Source organism: Triticum aestivum, chromosome 7A (genome assembly GCF_018294505.1).
Source record: "Triticum aestivum cultivar Chinese Spring chromosome 7A, IWGSC CS RefSeq v2.1, whole genome shotgun sequence".
Lineage (NCBI taxonomy): Eukaryota > Viridiplantae > Streptophyta > Magnoliopsida > Poales > Poaceae > Triticum > Triticum aestivum.
This window is the reverse complement of record NC_057812.1, coordinates 218,528,890-218,537,964: the sequence shown is the minus strand read 5'-3', so window position 1 is coordinate 218,537,964 and position 9,075 is coordinate 218,528,890. Positions and strand designations below refer to the sequence as shown.

Below are 9,075 nucleotides of genomic sequence, written 5' to 3'. Positions count from 1 at the left end.
CAGGTATTTAGATATACATACAGTACTCCAAAAGATATATGCAACAAGTTACACAACCAGGTTCACAAGAAGCGTTTCTGTACAGACGGAGGCGTAAACCTGTTCTTCTCCTGAGGCCGTCAGCGATGACGCGAGCGACAGAAGCCGTGACGGTACCGAACCTGGGGTCCGTGTGACCGGCGACGGCGGGGAGTCTGCCCATCACTTCCCCGCATCCAGATTCCAGAAGCACCCTTCAGTCGCCTCCTCCATCGGCCGATTGCTCTGTGGTGCGTACGGTCGCTCAACCTCCTCTACCCGCAGTCTTCGATTTCCTCTTTCGCCGCCTGCTTTGGTTGCATCAACGGCTGTGTGCTGCGATTTTAGCCCGGATGGTTGCAGTTAGGTCGGCAATTTTGGTCGAATTGGGGCAGTCTTAGGATTCCAATAACTATCTACTTACCACTATTATATTATATACCACTATAAAAGAAAAAAAGGGATAGATCCAAACAATCTAATCCATTCATCTATCAAATCTAATGGTCCATAATCCTTCCATGTTTAACACTACAAGCCACGCATGAAGCCACCACTAATCCATGCATCGCTAAGCCCGCCGTTCCAAAAAGAAAAAAAAACTGCCACAACCCACGCACACACGCACAACCGCCCGCACGCCCCCCTCCTCCCATCGCGCCTCACCGCATGCCGCCTCCTGCTCCTCCCACGCCGCGCCGCGCCGCACGCCGCCTGCGTCGGCGGTAGGGGCGGCAAGGTCCATCTCCTCCCTCAAGCTGCGGCGGCCTTGAGACACAGCGGGCTCGGCCACGAAGATGGATTTCTCCGACGGGGCATTCGATTCCTGGCCTCTGTTCCTCAACCTCGCGTCAGGCACATATGCCCCAGCGGTTGTTCCTCCTCGTGGTTAGCGACGCAGATGCCGCTCCTGTCGTTCCTCGCACAACCGAGGATGCGGAACTCCTCTACGGTGAGACGCATTGCGTAGCCTCTGCCCTCCAGCATCATGGCAGCATGCCTATGCCCACCAAATGTTCGATGAGTTCCCCTAATTGACCTATCTATATAGCTAGCCCTCTCTATTTCAGTCTCTCGTGTCATCCATATATGATCTTATTTTGTTTCAGTTTTTTGCTATATTTAACACTGACATTTGTTTAAATCCTATCCATGTTGAACCATTGAAAGGGAGCACACAAAGCTGCAGAGGCAACAACTCCAAAGGAATCAGCATGGTCATGCGTTTCTATATATTCAGTGTGACTAGAAACCAACATGCTGACTACTAAACCATATGCACAGGATGGTAGAAAATTATTATTCTATATGCACAAGATCGTAGAACATTATTATTAATGTCTACATTGGAAAGTATCCAAATTCTAAACAAGTGATTGGTGAACAATTTTTTATCTAGGTTCAAAAGTTGATAATCCATTACAGTTCTTTCATTGTGCAGGCAACCTCGGGTACAACGAAACGGCTTTGTTTTGCTTCTGTCGTCACATTGCTGAATACGACTTTGAATCTCAGCTGCACTTGACTGCTCCTTCTATATTGATCTGCTTGGCAACTTATAATTTGCACAAGCATTCCCCTGCATAGTTTGTCCTTGGTCTGAAAGAACAATTCCTGATGATATATTTGAAATCAGGTTGTTTCCTGGATCCTATGAACGATATGTACAGTCACGCTGTCATTATCCGTTTACCATCAAGTAAGTTTTCACTATGTTTTGTTTCAGTTCCATTTCAGAATCCCTAAACCATATACTCCCTCTGTTCCTCAATATAAGTCTTTGTAGAGATTCCACTATGAACCACATACGGATGTATATACATGCATTTTGAGTGTAGATTCCACTCATTTTGCTTCGTATGTACTTCATAGTAAAATCTCTACAAAGACTTATATTTAGGAACGGAGGGAGTAAATTGCAGAGCAAAGCTAGATGATGGACATCTTCACTAATAAGTAGGTGTGCTTACCACATTCCTCTTGTTTTCTACAGTTGACGATTTAAATTATTCAAGAATGCACGACGCACAAGGCTGTAAGGTTTCCGCACTTGCATCCATAGAAATCTAGGTGTTGGTAAATTCTGTTTTGGATGGATTCTGAAGGGAACTTTGTTTTTATCAAGGATCAGACAATACTAAGAGACTAACAAGAATACAGTAAATTACTGGATCATTCATAGTTCCCTAGCGTAGAATAGAACCCGTTCTGGTAACTATCTTGGGGCTCTAGAAATAATTCCTCTGAAACTGAATCATTCAGTCATACCTTCACTTTAGTAAATAATGGCTCTGGATACTGGGATCTCTCATCTTGATTATTTTTTATATACTGCATTGCAAAACCAGAAGCTCAAGCTAGGTTAGGCTAAGACTAGGCTCACAAAATAATGATGATGATTACTTAGCTAAAATTGTTCTGGAACTTTTCGTGATCTCACATTTTTTTCCCGAGACTGAATTAATGGGTATGGAATTCTATTTGGTCGAGTTGTTTATCTGAATGCAACCTTTGAATAGTTAATGAAATTTCTGGGATTTGGTGTTGCCAGATTGTTCATGTGAACGTGGCAGGAGCCTTCATTTGTGGCCTAACATTTTTTACCAGTTATTATCTTCTCATGTAATAGTTGTAAATTTGCAGTCTAGATTAGCACATATAGTGACTACTCATGCTTGTCATCACTGTACCTAAATGATGTCTTCCTTGCGTACTTGTCATCACTACACCTTCAATCGACACTGTTATTTATGCTGAATGTCAAGACCTTCAGTATTGTACACCATTTTTATGAATGCTTAGCCTAAACGTCACGGTTGTTTATGTTAGCCTTGCTTTATAAGTCAGAATGATGGGCCAAGAGCTTCCGTTTCTTTTGGGTTGGGTTTTATTTACTACGAATATATCTAGCGATACAAAGAGCACATGAGTTATTCCTACAATATTTTTGGTGTTCAGATAGAGTTAAGAAAATTATGATGTTACCAGATCTATTTAGTTCATGATTTTGGTAATTAAAATTCTAGCCTGGTGATGGATTAGGTTGATGGGTCAACATCTTCAGTCATCTTCACTTTGTAAGTTGAACTATTAATGCTTAGTTTTATTGTAGAGGGGCTTAGTTCAGTTTGCAGAACTACCATGATAAATAGACAAACTGTTTATTGACAGAGGGGATTTGTTTTTATGCATTCATAGTTATTCCTGTTATAGGCTGGTCCTCTTTTGAGGCTACTAATTGCATTAGGAAGATGTTTTCTTTCGAAATGGTTAGAAAGAGGATGTTGAACTAAACTTCCCTTAGTTCATTCCTTATATTTTTCTCATGTTTCCTCGCAATGGAAGGAGCACGATAGCTTGTGGGTGGTGCTATGGTGCAAGCGTGTAGTGGACTTGGAGGCCAGGATTTTAGCTACAGGAAAAGAATGAGGCTACAACTGGTGGACAAGTGATATGACCACGATAAGGTTAGTTTCATGCTGGGGTATTATTTTTATTATATCATGGTAGAATGTCATTATCATGTGCACCAAATTATGATCATCTATCTCATTATGTGTTGATCATAAATTCAAAAGAACTAAGGAAAGTGGAAAGAACCTAGGCTTTTGGAGTGATGATGATGAAAAATAGTTAATTGGCTTAGTCTTGGTACAGTTTGTCTGTCCTATGGTTTTACGATTTTCAAAACTTCTATTTTCACATGAATAGTTGCAATTTTTTTATTTTTTGAGCAGGATTGCACTGATGTAGATTATTGTGTCTTCATAAATTATCTTGCAAAATTTTAGAACTAAGCTCTCCAAATCTCTATGTTCACTTATTTCCCTCATATTTTATTTTTAGTTTCCTCCATACAGGGTTTGAGTTGCTTTTAATTATTTCGATCGGATCAAGTTTCTTTAGTGTACCGTGATCTTGCATGGTTCATCTGCCCATAATTCACATTCGTGTTCTCATTTGAGAATTCAAGCTGAATCTTTACGTATGAGTTGGATCTTGACTAGGCATAATTAGATGACCAAAACATCTCCCCCCCCCCCCCGCGTCGCTCCCACATCGGGCGACTCGGGCAGGCAGCGACCCTAGCCACCACCGAGCCCCGATCTACTCCCTCCTCTCCTCCCATTGCCGTCGGCTAAGCCCGAGGCAGATGGCGGTGGCGGGGTCTCCTTCTCTCCCACGGCTTGGGGTGGGGTGGGGCCCCCAATGTGTGGAGGCGCGACTGGCCGGGTCTTGCGGCACGGCGGCTAGCCCTGCCTCACAGAGGCGGTGGGCAGCTCTACTGCCAGTCGGATCTCGAATTGGTGGCGGCATGGAGGGCCTGGTGGATGGAACAACTATACATGTGGTTTGGCCTCCAGTCAGATCTTATCTGTCCTATGCGGCCTGCTCCATGCGCGGCGGCGGTGATGGCGGTCCCGTGCACACAAGGCTGGATGGAGGTTCCTCGAGCGGATCCGGGTGAAAACCCTAATCTTCGCTCGTTGCCAAAACCGACGATGGCGGCGTTTTCTGCGTCGTCCCTTTCTTGAAGGCATCATAGTGGAGAAGCTCTAGACCCCTATCTGCCACCTCCGAGGGAAACCCTAGATCGGTCGATTGGATGACGTCAACGCTCTTGTGCCGTATCCCTCTTGGGCACGTCAATCTTGGAGGTATGCATAGGCTCGAGGGACCAGTGGACGGCATCTGCGGTGGAGCGGCGCTTGACACATCGACGACGTGGAGTCTCGGTGGCATGGCGCGGCAGGGCCTCGGCAACGGATGTGTGATGATGGACGCGTGTAGGGAGGAGGTTTTGTCTGGCGCCATGTTGGCGTCAACAGCAGGCCTGGCAAGGTCGATGCGTCAGTATCACCCCTGAAGATGGATCGATGGAAGACGGCGGCGACGACCTATGAGTGCGTCGGACCGGTTTGTGCCCGACCTGGTATGTGGCTTGGTTGGGGCCTCCAGCTTTAGATGTTAGGCTTAGGTGAGAGGTGTAGGTATTCGGGCCATACTTTATGCACCCCTTCATCAATGGATAGGAGTAGCGACGGATGTTGCCAAGATGGCGGCTTCAGACATATTGATGTATTACTTTGTAAGTTCTCTGTGAATAGTTAATAAAGTGGTTGCATGCATCTCCCAGATGCAGGCTGGGGGTCATCCTCCTTTTCTAATGAAAGGCATAATTGGATGTTTTGTGGTTATTTTCTTAGGCATAGTACAAGTCGTGACATCGATACTGGCTGCACAAATCCATCAAGCTATATTAGCTGCAAACTCACTGTGTTTCTAAGTGATTTGGTTGAAATGCCTAATCTCATGGTCTTCTAAAACTTTTTGTTATATAGAAAAATGTTGCAGGTGCACATGATGAGCAGTCTTGGTGAGATTAGTGGCTGAAGCTGGCTGGCAAATATCTGAAGGTATGTGCTCCTTTTGCCATATTTTACATATTTGTGTAATTGACCAGATTTAGTTAGACTGAACTGGTAGCTTAGCTGCATAAGAGATACTCCCTTACTCCCTCTGTGTCGAAATGTAAGATGTTTTATAGTGTTAAAAAATGTCTTACATTTTAAGATGGAGGGAGTATAAAAGAAAAGATGCCAGGGTATAAGTTGTATTATTTGAGGACCCGGTGGCCCTGTGAAGATGAAGTAATTGTTGTGTTTGCTCTTCAGGAATCCACTAGACTTTTTTTTGCGGGAAGGAATCCAATAGACTTCCTGTGTAGTGAAAATGACCAATATGCGCATGAAAAAAGATGGATCACCCTGAGGTCAGCTTGCCAATGTTGTAATGTTGTTCGTCCTTAACCATCTGACATTGCAAACACTTTGGATGATGATAATAATAGGTTTCTCTTTTTCCATCAGAAAAAATGATACGGCTGTTGTATTATCTACAATTTGCCACTTCACTACAGTGGTCCATAGAGCCGAACAAGATTTAAGTGTTTTTTTATGATGAAGATTTAATTGTTCTGAAGATTGATCCCTTGTGATATTGATTTCTTTTATTTGTATACCAGGTTTGCAATGTAAATCTTATGGAAGGTGACACTGTTTGATCAAGAGATGAACACCATTCAATTGGCAACTTTGGATTGTTCCCATTATTGGAGTTTGATGTTTGAAATTAGTTGTTTTTTTGCATTTTGACACGGAGTTATGTTGTTTCACCACATGCAACAATTTAAATTTTGGTGTTCGAAATATGTTTGACTAAATATATATGGAGTATTAGTTAGTACGTGCATTGCACGTGCGCGTTTACTAGTGCAGTTGTGGTAGTACTAATTTGTAGGTCTAGTTTTCTACAGCTTCGGTAAAGATCAGATAGAAGTATTGGGGTAGCAATACCAGTGGGAATTCTACCTCCTTTTGGTTGCACGAATAATCAATCGGGCCTCCATTTTTTTTCTCTGCTTCTGACGGAATCTAGGAAATTGGGAGTATACAGGATGATGGCAGTTGGTTCAGTATTGACCCCATGGTGTTAATAGGATGCCTCGAGCTTATTTTCATGGCTACTTAATTTTCTATCTCCCCTTTCTCACTGATAACATTGATGAGATGACACTCTGGTTGTATATAGTATCATGATCATCATATAGGGATGTCTCCGCTCCGCCCCCTCCCCCTCGCTCCTGCTCCGCGCGCCTGACCCAGCCCACCACCAGCCTCGCCGCCGTCGAATCCCTGGCGGTAGCCCTCCCAAAGCCTCTCCCTTCCCACTCCGGCGCGCCCCTCCCATGGCCTCTTCCAGCCCCCGCTCCGGCAACCGCCGCGCGGCCCGCTGGATGGACTCAGACGACGACAGCTCCAGCTCACGCTCCTACCGCGACGTGGTTGCTCACGCCTCCCCCGCCCCAAGCCCCGCCGCCACTGCAGCCTCGCGGAACCCAGCCGCCGCCCGCCTTGGCCCCCGCTCGGAGGTCCATCGTGTGGGCGGCCACGAGCCTGCTGTGGACCAGGACGGCTTCCGGCAACCTCGGCGCAAGAACCGGCGCCGCCACCCTCGTCCGGCCCCGGCGCCGGCCTCGCTGCAGCGGTGGCGCACCCCCTCGCCTGAGGCTGTCGCGGGCTTGTGCTTCCGGTGCCTCGACCCCGGGCACGCCGTCCGCGACTGCACCAACGACATCCGCTGCCGCCGATGTCTCGTCTCCGACCACGACTCCAGGCAGTGCGACTGGCGTCGCCCCACCGCCCGCGGCGCCCGGCCGCCACCGCCACGCACCGCTTCGCCGCCAGGTGCGCGCGCGCCCTCAGCCCCGCGCGCGCCGGCGCCCGCCCGTGCGCCTGCGCTGCAGACTCGCTCCGCGGCTCCCCCCGTCGCCGTTCCACCACCGGCGCGCCCTACGGCGCCCACCCCCGCGCTCGAGCTCGCGCCCCCTAGCCCGGACCGCGTCATCATCTCCCACACGGTCGAGATGGATGAGGCTGGGGCGGTCTTGCCGCGCCATGGTGGCCTCCATCACGGGGACAAGGCCGTCTGTGACCGCGCGCGAAGTCGAGGAGACCCTCTACTCCTCCTTTGAGCTGTTGCCCGGCGACTTCTCCGTCCACATCCACCACCCTGAAGACTTTCTTATCGTCTTCACCACCTCGCAGACCATGGACCGCCTCGCCGGCGACCACTTCCTGCGCACCCCGGCCTTCTCGCTTTCGATGCGCCCCTGGAGCAAGCTCGCCCACGCCGGCTACGGCACGTTCGAGTACCACGTCGAGCTAGAGCTCCGCGGCATTCCGGCCCAAGCCTGGCACCTCTCCACGGCGGAGCACCTCCTTGGGGCCAGCTGCTGGATCGAGCGGCTGCACCCAGACACGAGATCGCGCGCAGACCTCGCCACCTTCCATCTCTCTGCGCGAACCCGCGACCCTGCGCGCATCCGTCGCCAGGCCATTCTGGAGATCGTCGAGCAAATCCCCTCTCGCCTATCCTCCTCGCTGCCGACGGTCCGAACCCTAACCTACCCCGTCTCCATCCAGCTAATGCGCGCCGCGGTGGACCGATCGGGCGCTGACGCCGCAGGGCCAGAGGATGGCCACGGCGACGACGGTGCTGACGGCGACCATGCGGGCAGCGCCGACGCCAATGGCAAAGGCAATGCCGGCCACGGCTGGCACGGCCGACGCGCGCGCAAGAGGTGCCGCACCACGGCTGCGACCGTGGGCGCCGCCCCCGGCATGGCCATGGCCCCTGCCGGCCGGTCGGATGGCATGGCCTTGGAGGCCACCGGCTGGACCGCTGCCGCCCGCACGGCTCGCACGGACGGTGTGGCTACCTCGCCGGACTGGCCCTACGGCCTCTGCCATGGCCCTACATCACCGCCGTCCGAAAGAACCGTGGTCCCCTGGCGTGATCACGGTGGGGCCAGTCGTTCTCGTCGCCACCCCAAAAGGGGAAAGCGCAGAAACAGGCGCAGGACGAAAGACAAAGTGGAGCCTGCCAAAGCTGTTGTCCAGGCGTCACCAGACCAGACCGACCCAGGCCAGCGTGTTGTGGACAGCACGGCCGTGCCAGTTGGCGACTTGCTAGCGGTGCGGCAGCTGCGTGAGCCCTCTGAGAGCCTGTGCCCATCGTCCCCTAGCGGACGGCTGGTCGCGCACGCTGGTGCCACCCTGTCCTCACCCAGCCAGCTCCTGTCTCGGGATCTGGTGGCCTACTTGGCCCCCTCCCCACCCTCTGCCAGCATGGTGCCAGACTCGCAACCTATGGGAAGTGATGAGCCGGCCCATGATGATCCGCTGTCGGGGGCTGCTGTTGGCCCGCACGTGTCAGCTCCTAGCGCACCCATGGACGGACCCACGACCGAGTCAACTTCTGCATGCGCGTCATCGCCCGGCATGCCACCGGACGGGCCCGCTCCTGGCTCAGCGCTCGCTTGCGCCATGGCGCGCGTTCGGGATGTGGCTCCCCACCACGACCGCAGCAACCCAGGGGAGGACCCCTCCCCAGAGTTGGGCCACCAGCCCAACCCCGTGGCCCTAAACGCCCAGGCGGCCCCCTCCAGCGAGCCCAGCAGCAATGCCATGCAGCCTAGCGGCCCATTTCATGCAT

General features: G+C 50.7%; 1 long non-coding RNA gene across 1 annotated transcript; it reads left to right on the top strand.

Moving 5' to 3' along the window:
- The first annotated feature begins 637 nt into the window (after window positions 1-637).
- LOC123151537 (uncharacterized) lies at window positions 638-6,334 on the top strand. Its single transcript, XR_006475689.1, has 4 exons — window positions 638-3,485; window positions 5,361-5,435; window positions 5,694-5,791; window positions 6,044-6,334. It is a non-coding gene; the product is annotated as an uncharacterized lncRNA (long non-coding RNA).
- The last annotated feature ends 2,741 nt before the right edge of the window (window positions 6,335-9,075 follow it).